This window comes from Saimiri boliviensis, chromosome 5 (genome assembly GCF_048565385.1).
Source record: "Saimiri boliviensis isolate mSaiBol1 chromosome 5, mSaiBol1.pri, whole genome shotgun sequence".
In the NCBI taxonomy this organism is placed as follows: domain Eukaryota; kingdom Metazoa; phylum Chordata; class Mammalia; order Primates; family Cebidae; genus Saimiri; species Saimiri boliviensis.
In genome coordinates, this window is record NC_133453.1 from 73,382,378 (window position 1) to 73,406,014 (window position 23,637).

The 23,637-nt window shown below is 35.7% G+C and overlaps 1 protein-coding gene and 1 non-coding gene across 2 annotated transcripts in view; one reads left to right on the forward strand and one right to left on the reverse strand.

Moving 5' to 3' along the window:
- Nucleotides 1–1,049: 1,049 nt before the first annotated feature.
- The window catches only part of SCN9A (sodium voltage-gated channel alpha subunit 9), a 174,764-nt gene continuing 152,176 nt past the window's right edge, over nucleotides 1,050–23,637 (forward strand). Inside the window, exon 1 of the mRNA XM_010352437.2 lies at nucleotides 1,050–1,279. The gene's annotated coding sequence lies outside the window, so the exon portion shown is untranslated. The remainder of the gene's footprint in view (nucleotides 1,280–23,637) is intronic.
- On the reverse strand, nucleotides 18,117–18,219 carry LOC120364494 (small nucleolar RNA U13). The gene has a single exon (XR_005579743.1). It is a non-coding gene; the product is annotated as a small nucleolar RNA U13 (small nucleolar RNA).

A 23,637-nucleotide genomic window follows, 5' to 3' on the forward strand; every position in this document is an offset into this window, starting at 1 on the left:
CCCTTTTGAGAGGCACCCCCATTGTCATCCTTTAATTTATTCTCTTAGTGGAAATTTCCTGTTTCTCTTTGAGAAAGATAATTAAATCCTGTTTCCATTGTTCTTCCAGGCTGCTGTAGAAAACACACACGCACGCACACACTCCACACAAAATGAGTTTTTAAAATTTATTTTCACAGTCGCTCCTAACAGCTCTAAAATTCAGAACCTATATGACTGATGGCATGTCCAGATGATCTGGTCCCAGGCCTGGAAAAGCAGCATTTTCCTCCTGTTTCCTTCCCGATCTAGGACAGCCTGTGACTCTTCACTGCGTCTTCGAAAGAAAATGTATTATTTGCCTGCCTGGAAGACTCTGCAATTCAATGGATTATTTAAAAAATGCAACAGCAAACACAGCCTAGATATCGGTCTTGAGCGCCGACGCCCCGCTCGCGGTTGTGAGCGAAGCCCCAGGAAAGAAACCAATTCCCAGCCTAGACTCCTCAGAGCCCAGGCCCGGAGAGGCGCTCCAGGCGGTGTGGTCTGGCTCCCCACCCACTGCCCCAGACTCAGGTCTTTGCCACTGGTCTCTAATTCCTCTGTTCCAGAGTTTTTCTCCAGCTCCCCACTAAGCCACAAAAGTGGCTGATCGGAAACGTTAGCAGACTCTGCTGAGCAGGAAGGGAGGGAAGGGATGATGGGGGCGGGGGTGAGGTAAGGGAAGGGCACTTCTGGCGGCATCTAATAACACACACACGCACACACACACACACACACCACACACATACACACGTGCCCCTATTGATGGCAGGTCGTGCAACCCCCTCCTCCGCCTTCTATTAGCGCATGGTGCAGAGGAGCGTCTCCACCACCGCGCCCCTACACGGGTCCCGCCCTGCGCCGCCCGCAGTAGTGGAGGGAGGAAGGGAGGGAGCAAGGGGTGGGGACCCAGGCGCGCAGGGAGGAGTGGAGGAGGCTGAGCCGCGCAGCTGCCCTCGGGGAGGCGGGGCTGCTACCTTCCCGGGAGCGCCCTGGCAGGAGGGGCACAGTCTGCGTGCAGGCGGTCGCCCGCGCTCCTGCTGCGCTTGTAGGCTTTCCAATTCCGCCGGCTCGAATGGGGCTGAGCTAACCTGGGTGCCAGGGGCTGCCAGCGGCTGGAGTCCCCGGAGCAACAGGAGCCCAAAGAAAAAGAAGCAGCCCGGAGAGAGCGCAGAGGAGAGAGAGAGGCCCGCGCCCTCCCCTGGGGCCAGATTCTGCAGGTGCACCCGTTGGGAATGGTCGCCTGGCTAGGTCGCAAGTAAGTGCCTTTCCTTTTGCTCCTTCTGTGTGGCAGGAGGAGAAACCCCCCGTCTTTCGCCGATGCTCGCCTCAATCGCCACACCCACCTGTGTCTTATTTTCACATCTCGGTTCTGGCACCCAGTACTACGCCACCTGGGAAAAAGAGAGGGGAGAAGCTTGCCCAGGTGGTTCCAGCAATGGGAGGAAGAGGAGCTGGGAGGGTAGTTATTTCGAAAGCTGGGTAGCTCCTTTGCCGGCTTTGACCCTGTGGGTTTGCTACCAGGTTCTGAAACTGGAAAGGAAAGGTAGCCATGCCTGGTGGTTTACTGTTTTTTATTTCTTTCTGTTTACGCTAACATAGTTGTTAGATGGGCTTCAGTTCAAGGAGCAGCTTATATTTTTTACGAGCAAAAAGCATGTGCTGTATTTCCCATCTGCAAAGCTGGCCGTGGAGAACCAGCATAACAGATACTACCTGTGGGGACAGAAAAGAACCCCGCACCCCTTAAGAACACACAAACGCAAATAATTAACAGAACAGCTATACCCCTATTTCTCAGCGCAGTTTATTTTTTTCAAACGAATAAGCACTTCATAGTGAAATTCAGAAAAGATGGAGAATCCTTTTAACTTTTTATCGAATTCAGCTTAGGAAACTCATTCACTTTTAGGAAAAACACGGATATTTTCGTCCCTTACATTCAAGACAAAAGATTAGAACAAGAAATTAGAAATGTTAATGCCAGTTTTTGTGATTATAGTACACATTTCACTCATTATTTTAGCTTTTTTTTTTTTTTTTTAAGTTGCACCATTCATAGGTTAGGCGAGAAACTGAGGGGAGATTTTAAGAAGCTCGTGTCAGTAAGATAAAAGCCAATCAAAGTAAGCTTTTAAGAAGTGATGGATTGTCAAGTTAATGAATAGGAAGTCAGTGTTGGGAGGTTCAGTTATTTACAGAAGCATATTTAATATTCTTTTCTGTTTCTTCTTCCCTGTAGACAAGATAAAGATGTGCTCTCTCTTTCATTCCTTGTAATTTAAATATATTTTAATAACTTTTGCTTTAACATCAGTATAAACCTATTTTATATAATCTGCAAACCAAATCCAATTATTAAACTGTTCATTTTATTGAAAATTCTTCAGATTTTTGCCACTATTTTAAAAAGTTTAAACTAGAATTTTCTTTCTCATAATTTATGGTGAGATTTAAATATATATATATATATATATATATCGATTATGAAAACTAGTCTTATCTGATCCCTATGTAACAAATTCTCATGATTGTTAATCAAGCTTATCAACAACTAAATTCTAGACAGAATATGGCATTTTATGGAAAGGAGGATGTGCCCTCTGTTTGGGCAACTGGTAGTAGTTTGGCTTAATATAAGTTTTTTTGTTTTTTGTTTTTTGGTTTTTTTGTAGATGTTTAAAAGGAGGTTTTCTTAAGTAAGCCACTGTGCAGTCGTGGGACACAGTGATGTATTTTTACAGAGACTGTATATATGGTATGCCATGATTCCTATGGTGCAGGGCTGGGCTCACTGAGTACCTGATGCTTCCACAGGAGAAAGATGAGTCAGGTCTGGCTTTCTGCCAAAAGAACCCTGGGCCTCCTGTGCCCTAAGGCCTGCAAGTAATCATGGGAACTCATCTCTGGTAATGCTTCTGTTTTTACTACCTGTTGCTGTGCTGTTTCAGCAGCTAAATAAATAAATTCAGAAAAGCAATCAGTAGGGTCCTATTTACTTTTTAAAATATATTCAACCCACTTTCTCTGTGGCAAGGAAAAAAGTAAAATTTTTCATTTTGCATGAATAATAAAAACTAGTCTTTATCCAGTTTTTATTCCTATTAGTTATGCAAAAGAGTGTGAAACACTAGAAGGTTTCATTTGGTGTTTTTCTAAGACAAGTCATGATCTTGTAAAGGAGCTTAAAGTGTATTAATGTAAATGGAATATTCTGGATGTCAGAATGATAATAATTTATGACTTTTTCTAAAACTATCTCAGATTCTTTCCTCCCATCTTCATTATCTGAATAAATGGCTTTACCATCCAATTATTAAAATCACCTTTGATTGCTCCCTTCCTTATGACCCCATTTCAGCCGTATCCAGCCTGTATGTAGACTGATCAATCTTATCTCCCAAATTTATTTCTATGTCTTCATACATCTCAGATGCATTTCGTTCACCCTCTTTTCTGTATCTATACTGCCACCAAATTAGCTCAGGTCATCATCATAATTTACTTGGAAACCTGCCACAACATCCACAGCAGTCTCTCTACTTCTGTAATTTTCTCTTGTGCAATTCATTCTCCATACAAAGCAACACCATCCTGTCTCCCCTTACAAACATTGGCTCACAATTGCATTTTTTTAAAAAAGACAAAGAAAAAACACTGCTACACAGAGACCAATTAGCAATAACAACAAATGCCTTTCTTCAGCATGTGGTTTACCCTCTGTTCTGTCCCTTCTCTCCAACCTCACCAGAACCTGTTCTCTTCTCATTAAGGTGCTCCTGCCCAGGTGGTGTTTCAGTGTCTAAAACCCAGGAAACAACAGCACTCCTTAAGGTCTTTTCAAATGCTGTTCCCAATGCCTGAACTCTATGCGTGCTCACTCCTTCTCAAACTTTAAATCTCAGCTGAGGTTTTTTGTTTTGGAAAGATCATTTTTGATCATCTTGTCAAAAGTAGGTTGTCCCCTGTTGGTCTTGATCTTGGTACCTTATTTGTTTCTTTCATAATGCTTGTTACAGCGTGCAGGTGTTTTGTGGATTTGCATACTGAATAGACTATGTCTTCATTGTTGGCTTAGCTTCCAGAATAGTGCCTGGCATCAAAGAGTAGGGCATTTGTAGATATTTATATAAATAATAAAGTACAAAAATATGGATTCTTCCAGCATAAAGCTCGTCAACCCTGGAAACATGCATTTTGTGATTCTATTTATTTTTTTGTTGACCATTTAGTATGTTTACAATATTCTGCTATAACTTTGAGGAGGTAAAATAAACAAATCCTGAGATGTATTCTCATCTTTTAGCAGTGTGGATGATAATGTACTCAAAGGTAAGTAATTTATAAATTCTTGGAAAGGCAGTGACCACAAATGTAAAATATGTTGTAAGAAAAAATTAGATTGCATAAACTAATATAATTTTAGTATGAATGACTCTAAATCTATAATGATGACCTTTTCTAGGTTTAAATCTGTATCATCTACCAGGAATTTAAGGGCCAATCAATAGTCACTGACTATGAATTTAAAATATTCTTTTAAAATAAATATAGACACTTACGTGAGCTTAGTTGATAGAAATATAGCCAGCTGAGGCTGAGGACATAGATTAGGTTTCCACATGGTCTGAATTGATGTTTGCCCCAGGTACAGAGGGCACATTATCTACAACTTTGAAGCATCCTCTAAGGAAGTTTCAAAGAAGCAATGTGGGCTTATTCATGAAGACCCATTACTGTTATTACAGTGGGAATAAGAACTGCAAACTTCATGCTGATCAGTGATTGTGTCATATTTATACGAGAATTTTACTAAACACACACACACACACACACACACACACACACACACAAACACTTTGTATGGTAATTTGCCTGCCCTCTTTATTTTTCAAGACTGTACTTAAAAATTTAAACAAACAAGTAATTTCACTATTAGCATTTGGTTGAAAATGTAGCTATGAGTTAGGTGACAAACTCTGATTAGTGATTTTTTTTTAAGGTAGCAAATGACCAACCACAGTTTTTTTGGTAAATAATTTGGTTATTACATTACATCTTGAAGGAATAAATTCTTTCACTAATTATTACCAGGGATTTTAAAAAATTTGCTCCGACGCTGGTATATCGTTGTATTGGAGAGCATCTGTGTACTAATTGAAGATGGTCCTCCGTATTACACATCACAAGTTAGCTAATTTATTCTTTACAGAAGTATTGTGACATCTTACTTTAGAACTATGTAGAGTTAGATTACCACTTGAGAGGCAAGGTCATATTAAAATGGATATTATAAAATTGCACAAAAATATTTTTATATAAGGATTTATGAGAGCATCCAGAGAATGTGGTTAGAATACTTTTGTGGAGTATGAAATAACAATTTTGGTGTCTTGCCATTCTAAAAAATTAAATTTCTTCATTGAAGGTTTCACTTACTCTTTCCTCTCTGCATTGCTGGAAGGAAATGCTTTAGGCAAAAGGGAAAGCTATCAGCTCTTGGCAGCTAAAGGTAGAATAAAGTTTGAAGGAATGAAACCCTTCTTGGTGGTGAGGAAAAATGCCAGACCATGATAAAGTGGGGAAGGAAGAGGGGAATGCCTTATTGTGCCAGTAAGCATAATATGCCACAAACAAATCTGAACTGGCATATTTAGAATTGAATTATTTTATGTATTTTTAGCCCTATTGAGAAAACAGTTCTTTCCACATCTCTTTAAATAAGAACTTACTGTAAGTAAAAAATAGGCTATTATTGTTTCTTTAATACAGGAAATGAAATACCTTTAGATTTTTTAAAGTGATATAAAGTGAAGCCAAAAAAATGCCATATATTGTTAAAATCTACCATTATTTTAATTGTAGTTTCCTTGATATTCATTTTATGAGTTTCTTTTTTGTGTGTCAAGTGTTTGAGAAACTGCTATTACTGATCATACATTTCTTTAAAATGTCTTCTTGGATTTTTTACAAAGCTTTCTGAATCATTTATCAAAATACAATAAAACTCTAATTGCACCTATGATTGTTCACTTGGAAATTTAGAAAGAGTGAGCACATTTACAATGTCATTAAGCTAGCATCCTGCCCTGCAATGAATGCCCTTTTTCTTCTTTATTTCCTTCTTCTCTCCTACATTTCATCTTCTAAATGTTTAATTAATACCAGTAATGCAAATTTCACTCCACTTTCGGGTCAAACTATTAATACAAATAATTAGAAAATTAGGCCTCTAAAGAAAGATAAATAAGATTAGATATATGCATTAAAATATAAGTATTAAAAACATTTCCATGGAGATTTCTAATAAAAATTGTATGTGTTATCTGCATACCTAGACTCCCTGTATTATCTGATTTTTTTAAACTGGGGATAATTTCAGTGGATATGGTATCTGTCAACTTTTACTAGTTGCTTCCATGCCATATGTTTTTAAATCCAATGTAATTATATTTAAAATATGTCATCTTCTTGAGAATCTACACTTTGGAATTTGAAAAAAATAAGTAAATGTAGATATTCAAATCCCTGAAGTTGAGTAAAACAGGAAAAATTAGAAAAATGTTACATGATAATAAAATATCATGCCAGGCACCGTTGGTCACACCTGTGGTCCCAATATTTTGGGAGGCTGAGGCTGGAGGATTGCTTGAGCCAGGAGGTCTAGATCAGCCTGGATGATATAAGGAAACCCTATTTCTAAAAAAAAAAAATTTTAATTATATTTCATGTATTGATTTAAACTCTACTAAATTACTATTCTTTCAAGTCCAATAGACAGTGTATATTTTAGGGCATGGAGTAACATTTTAAATAGGATGAATTGAATGCTTTATTGCTAAGTGATGCCTTTACTTTATCTGAGTAATTCCTTCTAGGTAAATATTATGGAACCAATCTTTATAAACGATCCTTTCATGCAACAAAATATTATAAAGTTGAAGTGATGAATTTGTTTCCTTCTTAACAACATATATATTCTTGTTACCCACTCTCCAAACTTGGCTCATGGCAATTCAGGTAGGAAAAAGGGAAGTGGCTTACTCATGGATCAACTGGGAAAAGGTTCTAATCCCATGAGATCCGCTGACAGATTTTTAAGAAGGAACACTTGTAGAACAGCTAGGCAGAAAAGCGCCTTTCAAAATTTATATTACATCTCTACTATGTTTCAGACCGTAACATTTTATAAAGTGTTAAAAGCACAGAGAAATCAATTTGAGTTCAAATTAGTATAGTTAAAGAAAGGTTTTTTTCCCAAATATTTTCGTTACTCAATATGTGGTTTTAGTCAAATATTAATTTCTTAAATATTGCTTCCCTGTAAATTAGTAGTATCTACTTCTAAGGGCTATTGCATATATTGTATATATAGTAATACACACACACACACACACACACACACACACACACACACACATCCTAATTTGTTTTTTCCAAAATAGCCACTTTAATGTCTTACACATGATATGTAGACATAAGTAGGTGTTAATAATGGTATATAAACATTTGATAACTTAGAATATTATCATCAAATGCCTTTTTTTTTTTTTTTTTACTGAGATGGAGTTTTGCTCTTCTTGCCCAGGCTGGAGTGCAATGGCACCATCTTGGCTCACTGCAACCTCCGCTTCCTGGGTTCAAGCAATTCTCCTGCCTCAGCTTCCTGAGTAACTGGGATCACAGGCATGCGCCACCACGCCCTGCTAATTTTGTATTTTTAGTGGAGATGGGGTTTCACCATGTTGGCCAGGCTGGTTTTGAACTCCTGACCTCAGGTGATCACGGCACTTTGGGAGATCGAGGAGGGCAGATCACCTGAGGTCAGGAGTTTGAGACCAGCCTGACCAACATGGTGAAACTCTATCTCTACTAAAACTACAAAATTTGCCAGGCTCCCAAAGTGTTGAGATTACAGGCATGAGCCACTGGTATCTGGCCTCTTTTATTTTTATTTTTTAACTAAGTTTCAGTGTACATATGCAGAATATGCATATGTGCAGGTTTAACATAGGTAAAAGTATGGTGGTTTCACTCTGTTACCCAAGCTGGACTGCAGTGTTGTGATCTCAGTTCACTGCAACCTCCACCTCCCGGGTTCTAGCAATTCTTCTGCTTCAGCCTCCCAAGTAGCTGGGATTACGGGCATGTGCCACCATGCCCGGCAAATTTTGTAGTTTTAGTAGAGATAGACTTTCACCATGACGGCCAGGCTGGTCTCAAACTCCTGACCTCAGGTGATCTGCTGTCCTCAATCTCCCAGAGTGCCATGATTGCAGGTGTGAGCCACTGCACCAGGCCAGCAATTATCCTGTTACAAGGAAAAATGCAGATGGAAAAGTTTACATCCTGCTGACATTACTGATAACATTAATATAACAGTCTTATGTATGGAAGTCTCCTTAATACTAACTGAACAGTTTGTTAAGGGATTTTTATATGCTCCGTTTAAATCCTCATGACCACCAATTTGAGGTGAGAACACTAAGGCAGAGAAATTACCTAACCTTTCCAAAGACTCACAGTGGTTACTATACTTGAGTGACATGCACATTTCTTTTATAGGAAATAAATCTAAGTATATGTTTGCACATACTCCACACAGATACACCTGATGGTTATGTTACCCAGTATTCCATGAAATATTTTCAATCCTTAATGGAGCTAAAATAAAATTATATTTGCAATCAAACCAAATCATGTAATTACAGTAATAGAGAACAAAAAAAGAGAGATGGAAGATTGTTTCAGTTTTCATCTTGAGTATACCAATTCCTGAGAGGTACATTGTATTACGTCAAAACTGAGATTTTGATGGAAGTTTGAAGACATTATAGAAAGAGTACATATGCATTTTAAGTGTTTTTGAAGTTGTTTTATAGGTTGAATGATTTCACTTTCCTGGTCTGAGGTATCATTGCACTACTCTGACAAACGTTACTGATACTGATTACTGAACTTGCTGATTCCCATATTTTGTTTTACCATTTAAAAAATTAAAATGGATAAAAGGACTTTTCCAAGGTAGGAAGGAGTTGAAAAAAGATGGTATAATTAAAAGGGATATGTGTATGAAATGTCTAGTGTAGGTCAGGCACGGTGGCTCATGCCTGTAATCCAGCACATTGTGAGCTGAGGCAGGCGGATCACTTGAGGTCAGGAATTTGAGACTGACCACAAGTGATCCACCTGCCTCAGCCTCACAATGGCCAGCATAGTGAAACTCCATCTCTACTAGAAAAAAAATGCAAAATTAGCTGGACATGGTGGCAGGCATCTGTAATCACAGCTGCTCAGGAGGCTGAGACAGGAGAAGTGCCTGAGCCTGGGAGGTGAAGGCTGCAGTGAGCCAAGATTGAGCCATTGCACTCCAGCCTGGGCAACAGGGTGTGACTCAGTCTATAAAGTAAAAAAAAGAAATGTCTTGGGTGAAGTTCATTCTGAAATGGAAAAGAAACAGGGATTGAAGCTATGCATATGAGATCCTGGGGCTAGCGGATGGAGAAGTATGGAAAGCAAAGTGATCTCGTGCAGGATGAGATGGTGGTGTTCATATATCCTGGAAAATAAGAATTTAGATATTCTATTCTGGAGGAGTACAAATATTTAGAGCATCACAAATTGATGCACACAAATGAAACCTAAATCACAGTACTCACTGTCACAAAGACTCAATTATCTATGTCAGTTGTCCAGCATCTATGATTCAAGAATTTTTAAGTGTTTTAAAACATTTTTGAAAACTAATTTATTTTACATTATATTTATAACAACTTTTCGCATGCAAATGATTTTTTAAAAATATCAGTTTTCCACTTAGATACTGTACTTTTACTGGGATATAAAAACCATGGAAAATTGGGCCCTTGAGTTCTGTGATATATCTCAATCTATTTTAGTGATTCGTGGATTGGTAGCTTGTCCTCTAGACTTAGTGGGTAAGATTTTATTGACACTGCAATGAGTTAATCATCTCACACCTGCTAAAATGGCATTATAAAAAATGAAAAGTATTGTTGAGAATGTGAAGAAAATGAAACCCTTGTTCACTGTTGATGGGAATGCATAATAGTATAGCTGCTGTGGAAAATATTATGGAAGTTCCTCAAATAATTAAAAATAGAACTACCATATGATCCAGTAATTGAAATCAGGATCTCAAAGAGATATATGCACTTCTGTGTTCATTGCAGGATTATTCACAATAACCAAAACAACCCAATGACCATCAACAGATGAAAGGGTAAAGAAATGTGATCTGTATATAAAATAGAATATTATCCAGCCTTAAAAAGGAAACATTACTATTTGTGACAGCATGCACAGACCTTGAAGAGACATGCTAAGTGAAATAAGTAAAGGGACACAAGGAAATTGTGGAGGTGACAGGTATGCTTAAGAAGTAGACTGAGAGACAAGACAAAACAAAGTTAAAGCTGGAATTTCCAACTGATTCATCTTAGGATAGTGATTAATTATTAGGTCTGGTCTAGTTGGCTTCCAATGTGTGTAGGTCAGGAGTTGGCATCCAAGTTGGTATTGGTGCCATTGAGGTTTGCAGGGAGGGAGGACCTGGCAGAGATCCCAAAGGCAGTGGTAAATGGCTGCTGAGTCCCTCCAGGCCAGCTCTAAGAACTCACAGTCTTACTCTTCTCAGCATTCATACTCTTCCTGGAATTTAAAAGCAATTCTTTCTTTCCTTCCCTCTTTCTTTTTTCCCTCCCTTCCTTCTTCAGAAAGTATTTAAGTCGGCACTATTGTAGACACTAGATATAGCAATGAGCAATACATGGACATTTGATGCCAATTTTAAGAGATAACGAATAGATAAATATTCGCCACTATCCATCATTCTACCATAAGATATGCTGTGAAAAACAATAAAACAGGACAGAGACTTGAGAGAAGGAAGTATTGTTTAGACAGAAAACTTTTATAGAGGAATATTTGAGTAGAGGCATGAAGCACATGAGAAAGTAAGGGAGCTAGCTAAAAACTGAAGCATCATTCTAGTCACACACAGAAAAACAGCAATTGCAGAAGCCCCAAGGCATAGTTGATGTATTTAAGGAGAGGCAAGAAAGCCAGCATGGCTGAAATACAGAGAGCAAGGCTGAAAGTAGACGATGAAGACCTTTTCTTGATTTTGTATAGATTACTAACCTGCATTGAGGGCTGCATGATAAACCAATGATAAAATGACCAGCATGGGTCCAACTTTGGAAAGGGATGAGTGTACCTTTTTTTTTGAGACAGAGTCTCACTCTGTTGCCAGGTTGGAGTGCAGTGGCATGACCTCTGCTCACTGCAATCTCTGCCTCCTGTGTTCAAGCAATTCTCCGTCTCCTGGGTTCAAGCAATTCTCCTGCTTCAGCCTCCCGAATAGCTGGGATTATAGGTGCACACCACCGTGCCTGGCTAATCTTTTGTATTTTGGTAGAGACAGAATTTCACCATGTGGGCCAGGCTGTTCTCAATCTCCTGACCTCACAATCCGCCCGCCTCGGCTTCCCAAAGTGCTGAGATTACAGGCGTGAGAAACTGTGCCAACTGAGTGCACCCTGTTTTAACTGAATCCCTTTCTGGGCACGAGTAACATATAATCAGAATAAATGTTTGAGAAGCTTCTAATTTCTGTACAAAAAAAATGTGTTTTTGTCATTTTTTGGTGATTTATATGTAAATGTATATGTAAATATATTTATATGTAAATGTTCTAGATTTTTCTCCTGTCTGAAATGGATTGAATTCTTGGAACCCCTTATTACTATTTGGGGCAGGGGAAAGGGCTAATATGACAAGATTACAATTGAGAGTAACTTTAAATGTTTAAATTTTGGAAACTAAAACAATGGCGGGAGGACAGTAATATTTTGTATATTTTGATTAATTTTTATGTTTATTACATAATTATTTCTCATGAAATAGTGGCATTGCATAGGTATAAATGACTACTGCCTAGCAAAATATATACCAAAGAGACACCGCATGTTGTCAGGGTTGACCCACAGCTAACTACTGTGATTTTTGTCTCCTACCGACTCTTTCTGCCTATGGATCTCAACAAAACGCTGGTGAATTTTAAAATATACATAACAAAATTTACCATTTTAACCATTTCAAATGTACAATTCGGAGGCATTAATTACATTCATGTTGTACATGATCATTACTATCCTTCTTCAGAACATTCTCATCATTCCAAATGAAAACTGGGTAACTATTAAACAGTGACTCCCTATCCTTCTCTTCCCCTATCTCCCAGTAATCACTATTCTACTTTTTCTATAAATTCGACTATTCTAGATTCATGTTATAAGTGGAACCCTACAGCACTTGTCTATTTGTGTCTGGCTTATTTTACTTAGCACAATGTTTTCAAGGTTAATCTAGGTCATAGCATATATCAGAATTTTATTTCTTTTTTTAAGGCTGTGTAGTATTACATTGTGCCTACATACCACGTTTGGTTTATCTGTTCATCTGTTGATAGATATTTGGGTTGTTTTCACTTTTTGGCTACTATGAATAATGCTGCTATGAACACTGGTGTACAGATAACTATCTGAGTCCCTTCTTCCAATTGTTTAGGATACATGCCCTATAGTAGAATTGCTGGACCACGTGGTGATTCTGTTTAATGTTTGAGGAACCATCAAAGTGTTTTCCACAGCAGCTGCACTATTTTATATTTCTACCAGCAACGCACATGGGTTATCATTTCTCCATATCCTTATTAATGCTTCTTTTCTTTTAAAAAAAATAGCTATCCTACCAAGTATGAAGTGATACTTTATTGTGGTTTTGATTTGCATTTCCCAAATGATTAGTGATGTTGAGTATCTTTCCATGTACTGATTGACCTTTCTTTGGAGAAATTTCCTTTCAAATCCTTTGTTCATTTTTAATCTGTGTGTTTATTTTTTGTTGAGGTGTAGGAATTTTTAATATATTGCCAATGTTAATCACTTACCAGATATTTGATTTTCAATTATTTTCTCCCATTATATGGATTGCCTTTTCACTTTCTGGTAGTGTTCTTTGATGTACAAAAGTTTTAATTTTGACCAAATCCAATTCACCTATGTTTTTCTTTTGTTGCCTGTGCTTTTGGTTCCACGTCCATGTGCCAGGTCTAATGTCTTGAAGATTTTTCCCCATGATATCTTCTTAGAATTTTACAGTTCTAACTCTGATGTTTAGGTCTGTGATTCATTGGTGATTTTTTTTAAAAAAAATCCTATATACTTTATAGATTCTCAAAGAGTTTCCAGCTTTCCCCTACCCATTGCCTTCAGAGATCTGGTTTTTAGTCTAAATGTGCCTTGCCATGAACATGTGCCTTCCTTTATAAAAACTCCCATTTCATTTTGTTTTGTTCTGTCTTTTCTTTTATACTAGGATTTAAATTTTTGACTTGTTGGATTATTATAGTAGCAATTTAGGAGAATTCCTGATGGGGAAAAATATTCTTGCCTAGCTAGTTAATAAATTTAGAGACTCTTCATTTTCTATCCTAGATATGATTAAGTCAAGCAAGGATTCTATTTTGCTGCAGTTGTAATACACACAGACCCTTTTAGGATACTTTGCACAAAGTAGGTGCTTAATACTTGAGTAAACAAATTGAGTAAATGAGTGAAAAACAAAAGCTATCTTCTTTTCTCAATGGTCAAGCAGATCAATGATTACTCCTATTTAGAGTCTTGGATTTCTTTTAATTAAGCAAGTTCAAAAATTTCCTCTCTTCTTTCCCTTGTTAGTAAAATCACTTATTTTTCACTTAGTTTTGTTAAAGTGTTTTCAGAAGAGTTTGTTACTAAAAGCTGAAGTATTTTGTTTTGTTTTGTTTTTAGACGGAGTCTTGCTCTGTCACCAGGCAGGAGGGTAGTGGCGCAAATTCAGCTCACTGCAACCTCCGCCTCCTGGGTTCAAGTGATTCTTCCACCTCAGCCTCCCGAGTAGCTGGGACCATAGGCACGTGCCACCATGCCTGGCTACATTTTTTTTTTTTTTTTGTATTTTTAGTAGAGACAGGGTTTCACCGTGTTGGCCAGGATGGTCTCGATCTCTTGACCTCGTGATCCGCCCACCTCAGCCTCCTAAAGTGCTGGGATTACAGGCGTGAGCCACCGTGCCGGGCCGAGTTTTAAGGTTGGAGTTTATTCCAGTTATTTCTTCTTCCATTAGACAGCCTTTGTAGAGGTTAAGTCCCCTAGGCAATACATTTTTCCATTGGGGAGTTACAAGCAAATGAAAAATGGTGACTATTTATGGACACTCAAGGTCACTAAGCATATTTTGCATTTTCATGAAAATAAGACATATGGACATTTTAAAAAAATAAACAGGTCAATTCATTAATTAGAATAGCAAAAAGAAGTTTGTACATAAAACTCCAACACTGTTGTCATTAAATTGTTGTGAACCGTTTTTGCCTAAACACTTGCTTTATCTCATAAGCCAAGTCTCCTGGTCAAATTTATATTTCTAATAAATTTAATAATTTTAAAATAATAATTGAATAATTTTAATTCCTTTTGGAATGTAAATTTGATCAGAGGACTTGGATTTGACCCGGGAACTTGTATTCTGAGATAAAGCAAGTGTTTAGCCAAACACTTCCTTCTGGGATATAAATTTGAGGAAGGATAGAAATTATTTTCTTTCTATTCACTTGTTACTCTGTGATCACTATCAAATTTTGAATATTATCCATGATTCCAAACCAGTTTATATCTGTGAGGTTCTGAAAATTTTGCCTCAAAATGGCAGAAAGTAATAAATACCATCATACATTTAATTCACCCTTAAAAAATAGCCATACCCTTTATCTTTGAATATATTTTAAACAACAACAAGAGAAAGAGAATGCATTTTAAAGGCTATCACAGGAGTTTCATTGTTTCATCATATTCTCAGAATATGGTCAGGGCTACTAGACACCTTGCCATAATCATAGCCTTTAGTTCCAAGAGAGAGCAGAGAAATAAGAAACACTGCAAGTTATATCTATGAACATGCTAGTTTGCAAAAGGTTTGTAAACTCATGTTGTGTATACCACAGTACTTTAGCATCTCCAGATGAATTTCCACTAAATAAACTGTTCCTTTTGATGCCTAAAACCAGATTACACCCTTCTTTTGCTAATACAGATCCTTAAAGAATGTCTTCATCGAAAAATCCTATGAGGAGATGTCACCAGTTTTGACAATGTCCACAAATATTCCAAAGAATACTTTGGCATGCATGCTTCTTAACTCACTTATTTTGATATTGAATGAAAGGGCTTTGAGTCCATTTAACAATCCCTGCCCCATCAGGAATATTTTATCTGCAGCTGTTACCGTGCTTGGATTTTGCCTTCTTGAATGAACACTTAGTCTTTTCTGGCTTTAGCATTAAGTTCTGGAGCTTCCACTGCTAATGAAAAATCTTCCGACCCATGCTAGAGCATTTTCATTAAAAATAATAATAATATTCCTTGTATCTTGCTGGCTATTCCCTAGGGCCATTATTTTAAACTTTTGTATAATTCTGCTCAGTCCTAGGGGGTCATTATTACTATCAAGTGATTAATCTTTTATGTATTTGCCTCATTTACTATTTTCTTACTTTTAGTTATTTTATTATATTTCTTTGGCTCCCATGATATTCCAATGCTTTTGTTATTAAATCTTTCAATATCCCTGGTGTATTTGATATATTCACATGTTTCAAACCTGATGGATTTAAAAGTTTATGTCACCTTAAAAGCAAGTCCCATATCCTGTAGGCACTGAATGAACTAATGAACTTTGTATTGGCAGGGACTAAAATGACTGTGTGTGACATATATTGCTATCTGTTGGTAGAAAGCAGTTTAGTCTTGGTTTTGCTATAAGCAAACATTTTAGTCTTTAAAATAGCCTGAGTTGAAAGTTCTTTAAGAAGAAAGTTTTTGTATATGCAATACAAAAGTTTTTCTATTACAAAGTAAGCAAATATATTCTCCTTTCTGAAGAACATTAGCTTTAGCTATACAAAATCAACTTATAAGAAAATTGCTAAAATTACTAATAATAACAGTAATAATGTATTGCGTACTTAAATTGTACCAGGAAATGTACTAAGTGATTAAAATGTAGTTTCTCATTTTTTCAATTAAAATGATCTTATAGAATAATTATTTTCAGCTCTGTTTTGCTCTATAAGAACTGAGCTTTAGAGAGGTTAATTAAATTCCCCAATCACATAAGCTAGTAAGCAGTAGAGATGGGATTTGAACCCACATCTCTCTCACCCTGGAGCTAAATATTTAATAACTGTTTTATGCTGTCTTATTATTGTACTGAAGATCTATATTTTAAATTAAAGCCATAAACATGTTTGAAAAACAAGATAAAACTTAGGTAACAAATATGCTCCACATAAGATTTTGGTAAGATTTTGCATATTTTGGCCAACTCATAGCTTATTATTTAAAAACTGCAGTCTTTATAGGGAAGAAGGATAATAATCTTGCTGTTATTTATTTAGCCTAGGCACTGTGGTAGGCAATTTACTGAAACTATTTCTATTCTACATGATAACGTTTTAAGACAGAGATATTTCTCCCTTTCATTTATGGGGAATTTGCATAATGCTGCAGAGCTAATTATATGGAATAAACAGGAAATTCAAACCGAAGTCTGCCTGGCGCCAAAGTGATTATTATGCACTTTCTCCTAAATCATGCTGATGTTTTGAGGGAGCGGATACATGTATAATAATACGGGAAAGACATTTTCTTTCTAATGATTTAAATAAAAGTGTACAACCTCTTCTGCAGCCATATGTTAGTGACCCCAAAGGTCATCTAAGTCTGTGATAATTTTTGCTCTCATTAAAGGCTTAACAGAGAGATGGGATTTAATGTGAACTAAGAAGTATTTTCTGTCTTCCTTCACACATGCTGTATAGATGAGACTTCATGAATTTTTTATTAAAACGTTCAGATATGCCAGTAAATATTGACAGTAATCTTCATTTTTCCCAAAGTAATACACTTCTTAAGATTATGAACTTTAATTTCTTATAAACTTGAGGAATACTATATTTTAAAAGGCTATACATAAGAATAACTTCTAGCTTAATGTGTAATATAAATCATTATTACAGAGCATTATGAAATACCCACATCACAATATTTTAATAATCATGGAATCTAGATAGAAGTGCCTATCAGTTGTCTAAATATAAAATGATCGCATATTCAGCTTAATTTGTTTTGCATATCAGTTGTTCAAATATCATACAGTGCCATAAAATCGAATGATTTTAGGACATGAAATATTGAACTACTCTTGTTGAAGTTATTAAACTGGTTTGTCATCTACCAAATTAAGCAATAAATAATAACTATTTTCAGAATTTATTTACATGATTAACATGTTACTTATGAAGGATGTAATGGTATGATTTCAACAATCAGGCAAGTATTTAATGAAAAGTATTTGATTTCTTACATATTGATACACAACATTAGAGGCTTTAAAATGAGTAGCCAGCCTGTTTTTCTTGTCATATTATACTTGGCATACATTGTTCTTATAATCTAAAGAAGAGGTATTATAAAACGAGTAAGAGTACTTGCAGCTGGCAGTTCCTTTTAAGTTAATTTGTAAATATATTGCAATAAAAATAAAAATAAACTTGTTCTCATTTGGAATTAGATAATCTGATTCTAATTAGTTAGGAAAATGTACACACATAAAACAGTAATATCTATTAGCACCAACCCTAATATATAGTGCTATTTTATGCAAATAGAGTAATTAAAATAGTATGATGACCTAAATAGATAATTCATTGGAAGAAAATATGATATCTAGAAGTACACATAATTATATTTGAGAATTATAAAGGTAGCATCTTAAATAGGTTGGCAGAAATATTATTTGATAGATATCATTGAGACACCTGAGGAGTCATGTGGATAAAAATAAATTCACATTACTACTTTGCCATCTAACTCAAGACATATTTTAGTCGAATAAAATATTTAATATAACATATAACCCACAAGTCTGCTGGAAGAAAACATCTGAGGGTTTTCTTTTCTTTTTTCTTTTCACTTGAGATGGATAGTATATCAATGTCATTACAAGGTTTGAGGGAGGAATATCTCACACATGCATGTGAAAACCCAGTCCTCACACTTATGAACTACAAAGGATCCAAGAATTCTTTCAAAATCTTCAAGTAGAAATTCTTTTCTAAAGTAATATAAAACATATTAACCACTGAAGAAGGGATTAGTGAATTCAATTTAATTAAAATATAGATGTTTTGAAAAGTCAGAACTACCATAAACCAAAAGAAACAAGAATAGCAAACTTATAAAAATTTTTATGTTATACACCATAGAAAAAAAGCTGATTTTATTATTTTGTTAAAAGTTTCTAAATTAATAAAATATCGATAGTCTATCACAAAAGGGAACAAGACTGCAAACAGGGCACAGAAAATGAAGCACAAATGGCACCTAAGGATACGAAAAGATTCCCAACCTCACTCACAAAAGATAATGTGAACTAAAATGATCAGAATTAGGAAGTTTTTATTCCCCACTTATTGGGATCACAAAGATGAATATATATATATATATATTCAAATATATATATTATATATAATAATATAAATATATATTTAATAATTAAATATATTTAATAATATATATTATTAATAATATAAATATTTATATATAAATATAATATAAATAAATATATATAAATATAAATATAATATAAATATAAATATAATATAAATATAAATAATATAAATATAAATATAAATATATATATTTAATAATATAAATATATATAAAATATATATATTTTTTCATCTTTGTGATCCTAGTAAGTGGGCAATAGGTTTGCACATACCTTCAACAGAGTGTTTCTCATAGATATATATAATATGTATGAAATACTATATATAATATATATATATTTTATATTTAACATTTTAACACAAGTTAACACCTTGTTGAATAAATCTTAGGTGGGAGGGAAGGCAGTGGTTAGAAAGAGGGAAGGGCAGAATCTGGGGTCTGCGTGGGGCCTGGAAGCCAGGCTGCCAACAGTCATTGCAGCACGCAGTGCCTGGGGAGTCCCGTGGGCTTCCAGCTAGCGGCCATGCTGACCATTGGGAATGAGGTGCCTCTCAGCCCCGAGGCCATTCTTTAAACAGTCCATCTCTTTGCTTTTGGTAACCTCTTCATCTTCCTCCACCTCTTCCTCATCGCTCCTCACATGTTGGATGTTCTTTATGAATATACATCTGTTGAGCATCTTCAAGACATAATAACCCCAGTAAAGGTGAAGGACTTGCAAGATGATGAGCTGTAGGTTGAGGAAGATGTATGAAAAGAAAGGCTCGAGGTAATACGTAGGTATAATCAGCGTGCAATATAAAATCCAGAAGGGAAAAACAGTGAGGCGGCTGATGAAAAATATGGCGGAGAAGATGAAAAACAGTGTGTGACAGGTCTGTGTCCATCCAGAGTAAGAAAACATCTTAGCAGACTCCAGCCAAATGTCAGCCATATTATATATATATATATATATATAATTAATATATATATATATAATATATAGTATTTCATACATATTTTATATATATATAAAATATATATTATGTATAGTATTTCATACATATTTTATATATATAAAATATATATTATATATAGTATTTCATACATATTGTATATGTATATATATGTGTATATATATATTTTATATATATATGTATATATCTATATATAAACATATATATATGAGAAACACTCTGTTGAAGGTATGTGCAAACAGTCCCTGACACATTGTTTGGGGAGAGTATGGATTGGTGGGTCTTTATGAAGGTGTTACCAATAACCTCCTTGGTAGCTTCGAAAGGTGTCATCTTTCCCTGTTTGTTATTACAGAGTCAATACAAGAAACAGAAAAAAATGAGCGTAAAGCAATGTAAGATTTGTTCACTGGCCAAAGCATGGAGAAATACAAGTGTGGCTCACAGGTCAACTTCTTGACTAGTGAGGAATGAGGGAATTAAAATATAAAGTTTCTCTAAGGAAGAAGTTGAACATTAAAAGTGAATGTTTATGTCCTTTCCAGAAATAGGTGATGAACTTCTTGGAACCAGAGTGCCACCTTCCTTTTTGTCCTTTTATGGCTTCTTCTGGTCATTGTCATGGCGATTATCAACTGTCATGGCACCTGTGGGAGTGTCATTTAGCATGAAAATGAGATTATACTAATGCCTGAGATCTTCTTGAAGTCCTTTAGTCACCTATCTTGGTTCTAACCAATCTCAGCTGGTCTGGTTACAAATGGAACATTTTACCTGTTTCTCAAAGATGAGCAGAGTTAGGGCAGGGTAGAAATTCAGCTGTGGCCATGTAGGCATAACAGTGGGTAATAAAAGAGAATTTGGCAATATTTTATTATGGCAAATTAAAAACACATATATGATTATGACTCAACAATTTCACTCTGAGGTACTTGTCTCACAAATAAAATACTGTACTGTGAAACTATTCATGAGCATGTCCTCAGGTGAGGGCTAAATGATGAGAACACATAGACATATAGATAGGTACAAGACACACGGGGGCCAATTGGAGAGTGGAGAGTGGGAGGAGGGAGAGGATCAGGAAAAATAACTAATGGGAACTCAGCTTAATACCTTGGTGATGAAATAATCCTTACAACAAAACCCCATGACACAAGTTGACCTATTTAATAAACCTGCACATGTACCCCTGAACTTAAAATAAAAATTATAAAAACAAAAATGAATGCACAAAAGAGTACATTTTTAAAAAACCACTATTCATCAGAAGATAAATTATCATAGCTTTGGGAAACAGCCTAAATGTTCTACAGTGTGAGAAGGACTAAATAATTTGGGTACAGCTATACAATAGGAATTTATGAAGCTTTTATAAAAAGAAGTGGCTTTATACATAGTAATACAGAAAGATTTCCAACTCTGATTTTTAAATGACAAAGGCAAGGTATGAAACAATGTTTATATAGGGTATTACTTGCATGGAAAAAAAAAAGATTAGACATATACCTGTTGAAAAAACCACATGGATGGATACACAAGGGATTGATATTGTGGTTGTCCACAGGGCGGGAATTCGGAGGGGGAACATGGGAGAGTGAGAGAATTACTTTTCATTACACATACTTTTGAGTTTTGTAGCTATATTTTTCTTCAAAAATAAATGTAAGAGTGCTACTTAGGAAAAAAATGGGAGTCATAAACCTGCAGTTTGGACCTAACTTTTCAACATAAAAATTTTCTGTTCTTGGAGTTATTAAGTGCTCTGATGCTTAGGATGATAAATAATAGGTCCTCTAAAATATGTCTGGAATCAACTGGAATGAATGAATGTTTTTTTTTTTTTGGCAAACCATAATGTGTGTAAAAATGTAGAGTATTAATATAAGGTTTAGTTAGAATAGAGTCATTAACAAAACTTCATTATACAAAATTCTAAATACAAAAAATGTTGTACAGCAGCTCTAAGGAGGTGGATGACCCAGACACTGAGAAAAGAGAAGTGGCAGATGTTGAGCTGAGTAGCTCGATTTGAGGAAAAGAGGCAGCCTCAGCCTCCCTCAGGCAAGACTCCAGGGAGTGTGTAAAAAATCTCATTTCTAGGCCTCTGCTTCCCAGAAACATGTCACGAAAATAAAACTCTGCCCTCTCACTAGGAAAAAAATATATGTTCACAAAAAGTAAATATTTTTAATGATAAAGTAACAGCATAGTTCCTTTAAAGAGTAATTACGTATTTCCATTCATTTTTGAAAACCAATTTCAGTAAAGACAAACATTAAAAGATGACAAACTGGCAAAAGAAAAAAAGAAATTTTTGTAAAAAGGCATCAATATCCTTAGCACACACCCACACAAAAAAACCCTTAACAAAGAAGGAAATAATGAATATTTCAACAGAAAAAAGATCAACAGACTAAAGAGATTTACCAAAGAAGAACGAGAAATGTTTCGTGAAATTCATATTTTAGATGAAAACTTTTTAAAAATCAAATTACAAAGTATTTTTTAAAATGACTAAACATTGTGAAAAAAATATGCTTACATGTTGCTAAAGAGGATATATATTTTTATAGCCTTTCTGGAAAACATTTTGTCAGCATTTATATACTTAAGAAAACAGGTTGGGTGTGTTGGCTCATGCCTTTTATCCCAGTGCTTTAGGAAGTGGAGACTGGAGGATAGCTCGAGGCCAGGAGTTTGAGGCCAGCCTGGGCAACATAGCAAGATCCCTACCTCTGCTAAAAAATAAAATAAAATAAATAAAAATTTAAAAATATTAGGGTCGGTGCCGTGGCTCTTGCCTGTAATCCCAGCACTTTGGGAGGTCAAGGTGGTCAGATCACTTGAGGTCAGGAGTTTGAGACCAGCCTGGCCAACATGTTGAAACCCTGTCTCTACTACAAATACAAAATTAGCTGGATATGGTGGTGCACACCTGTAGTCCCAGCTACTCAGGAGGCAGGAGAATCTCTTGGACCCAAGAAGTGGAGGTTACAGTGATGAAGTGAGCCAAGATCACATCACTGCACTCCAGCCTGGGGGGCAGAGTCTCTGTTTAAAAAAAAAAAAAAATTAGCCAGACCTAGTGGTGCACACTATGTAGTGTGCTAGCTACTTGGGAGGCTCAGGTGGAAAGAACACTTGAGCCCATGAGTTTGGAGGTTGCAGTGAGCTATGATTATAACACTGCACTCCAGCCTTGGTGACAGAAAGAGATTCTGATGACTTAAAGAAAAAAATCAGCAATTTTCTCTGAATAGGTTAATTTATTTTTTCTATGATTTTCAGTGTTTTCCAAATTTTCGCTCAATGAAAAATTGCTATGTTTATATTCAACCATATTAGTAACCCCAAATTAGTCATATGGACAACTTTCTACAAAGAAATGTATCTTGGATTTAATGGAAATGAAGTCTTTTCAGAATAGCCTCTCCCTGTTATTTGCATGCAAGCTTCAAACTGCATAAACTACTTTTAATGGCAAAAATTAAGTTAGGATTAATCAACCATCTAGGATTGTATCTGTGCCTAGGTTTCTAAAACAATTAAATAACTGATCACTTTGTTGGAGGTTCAAACATTTGGCAATTTATCCTTAATCAAATATATGTTTCAAATAAAATATCTACAATTTTAAGGTGCTTAATTAAGTACGGGTGAACACGTCAAAATGGGCCTAATGTATTTTTAAGTTCTGCTGTGACTAATATTATAGCAAGTTAGAGAAATTTAAAATTTAGTTTGTGTCCACCGTAGCGTCCCCCTTGTCATTAATCTGACCAAGCTTTGAACTTTCCTGTTTATGAGTGGGGAAAAAAGCTACTTTAATTCAACCTCAGCAGATAGTGTTGTTTTTTTTAAATTGTATTTTGATGCCACTAAAATGGGGAAACAGGTTGTAATAACAGAATCTTTTTATTTTTTGCACATATTAGTCTCCATGTAAGGATGGAAATTGCTTGTTTTTGGATGTTTTAATTTTTAAATGAGGAGAAATAGAGCAATTGAGAGTGCCATACATT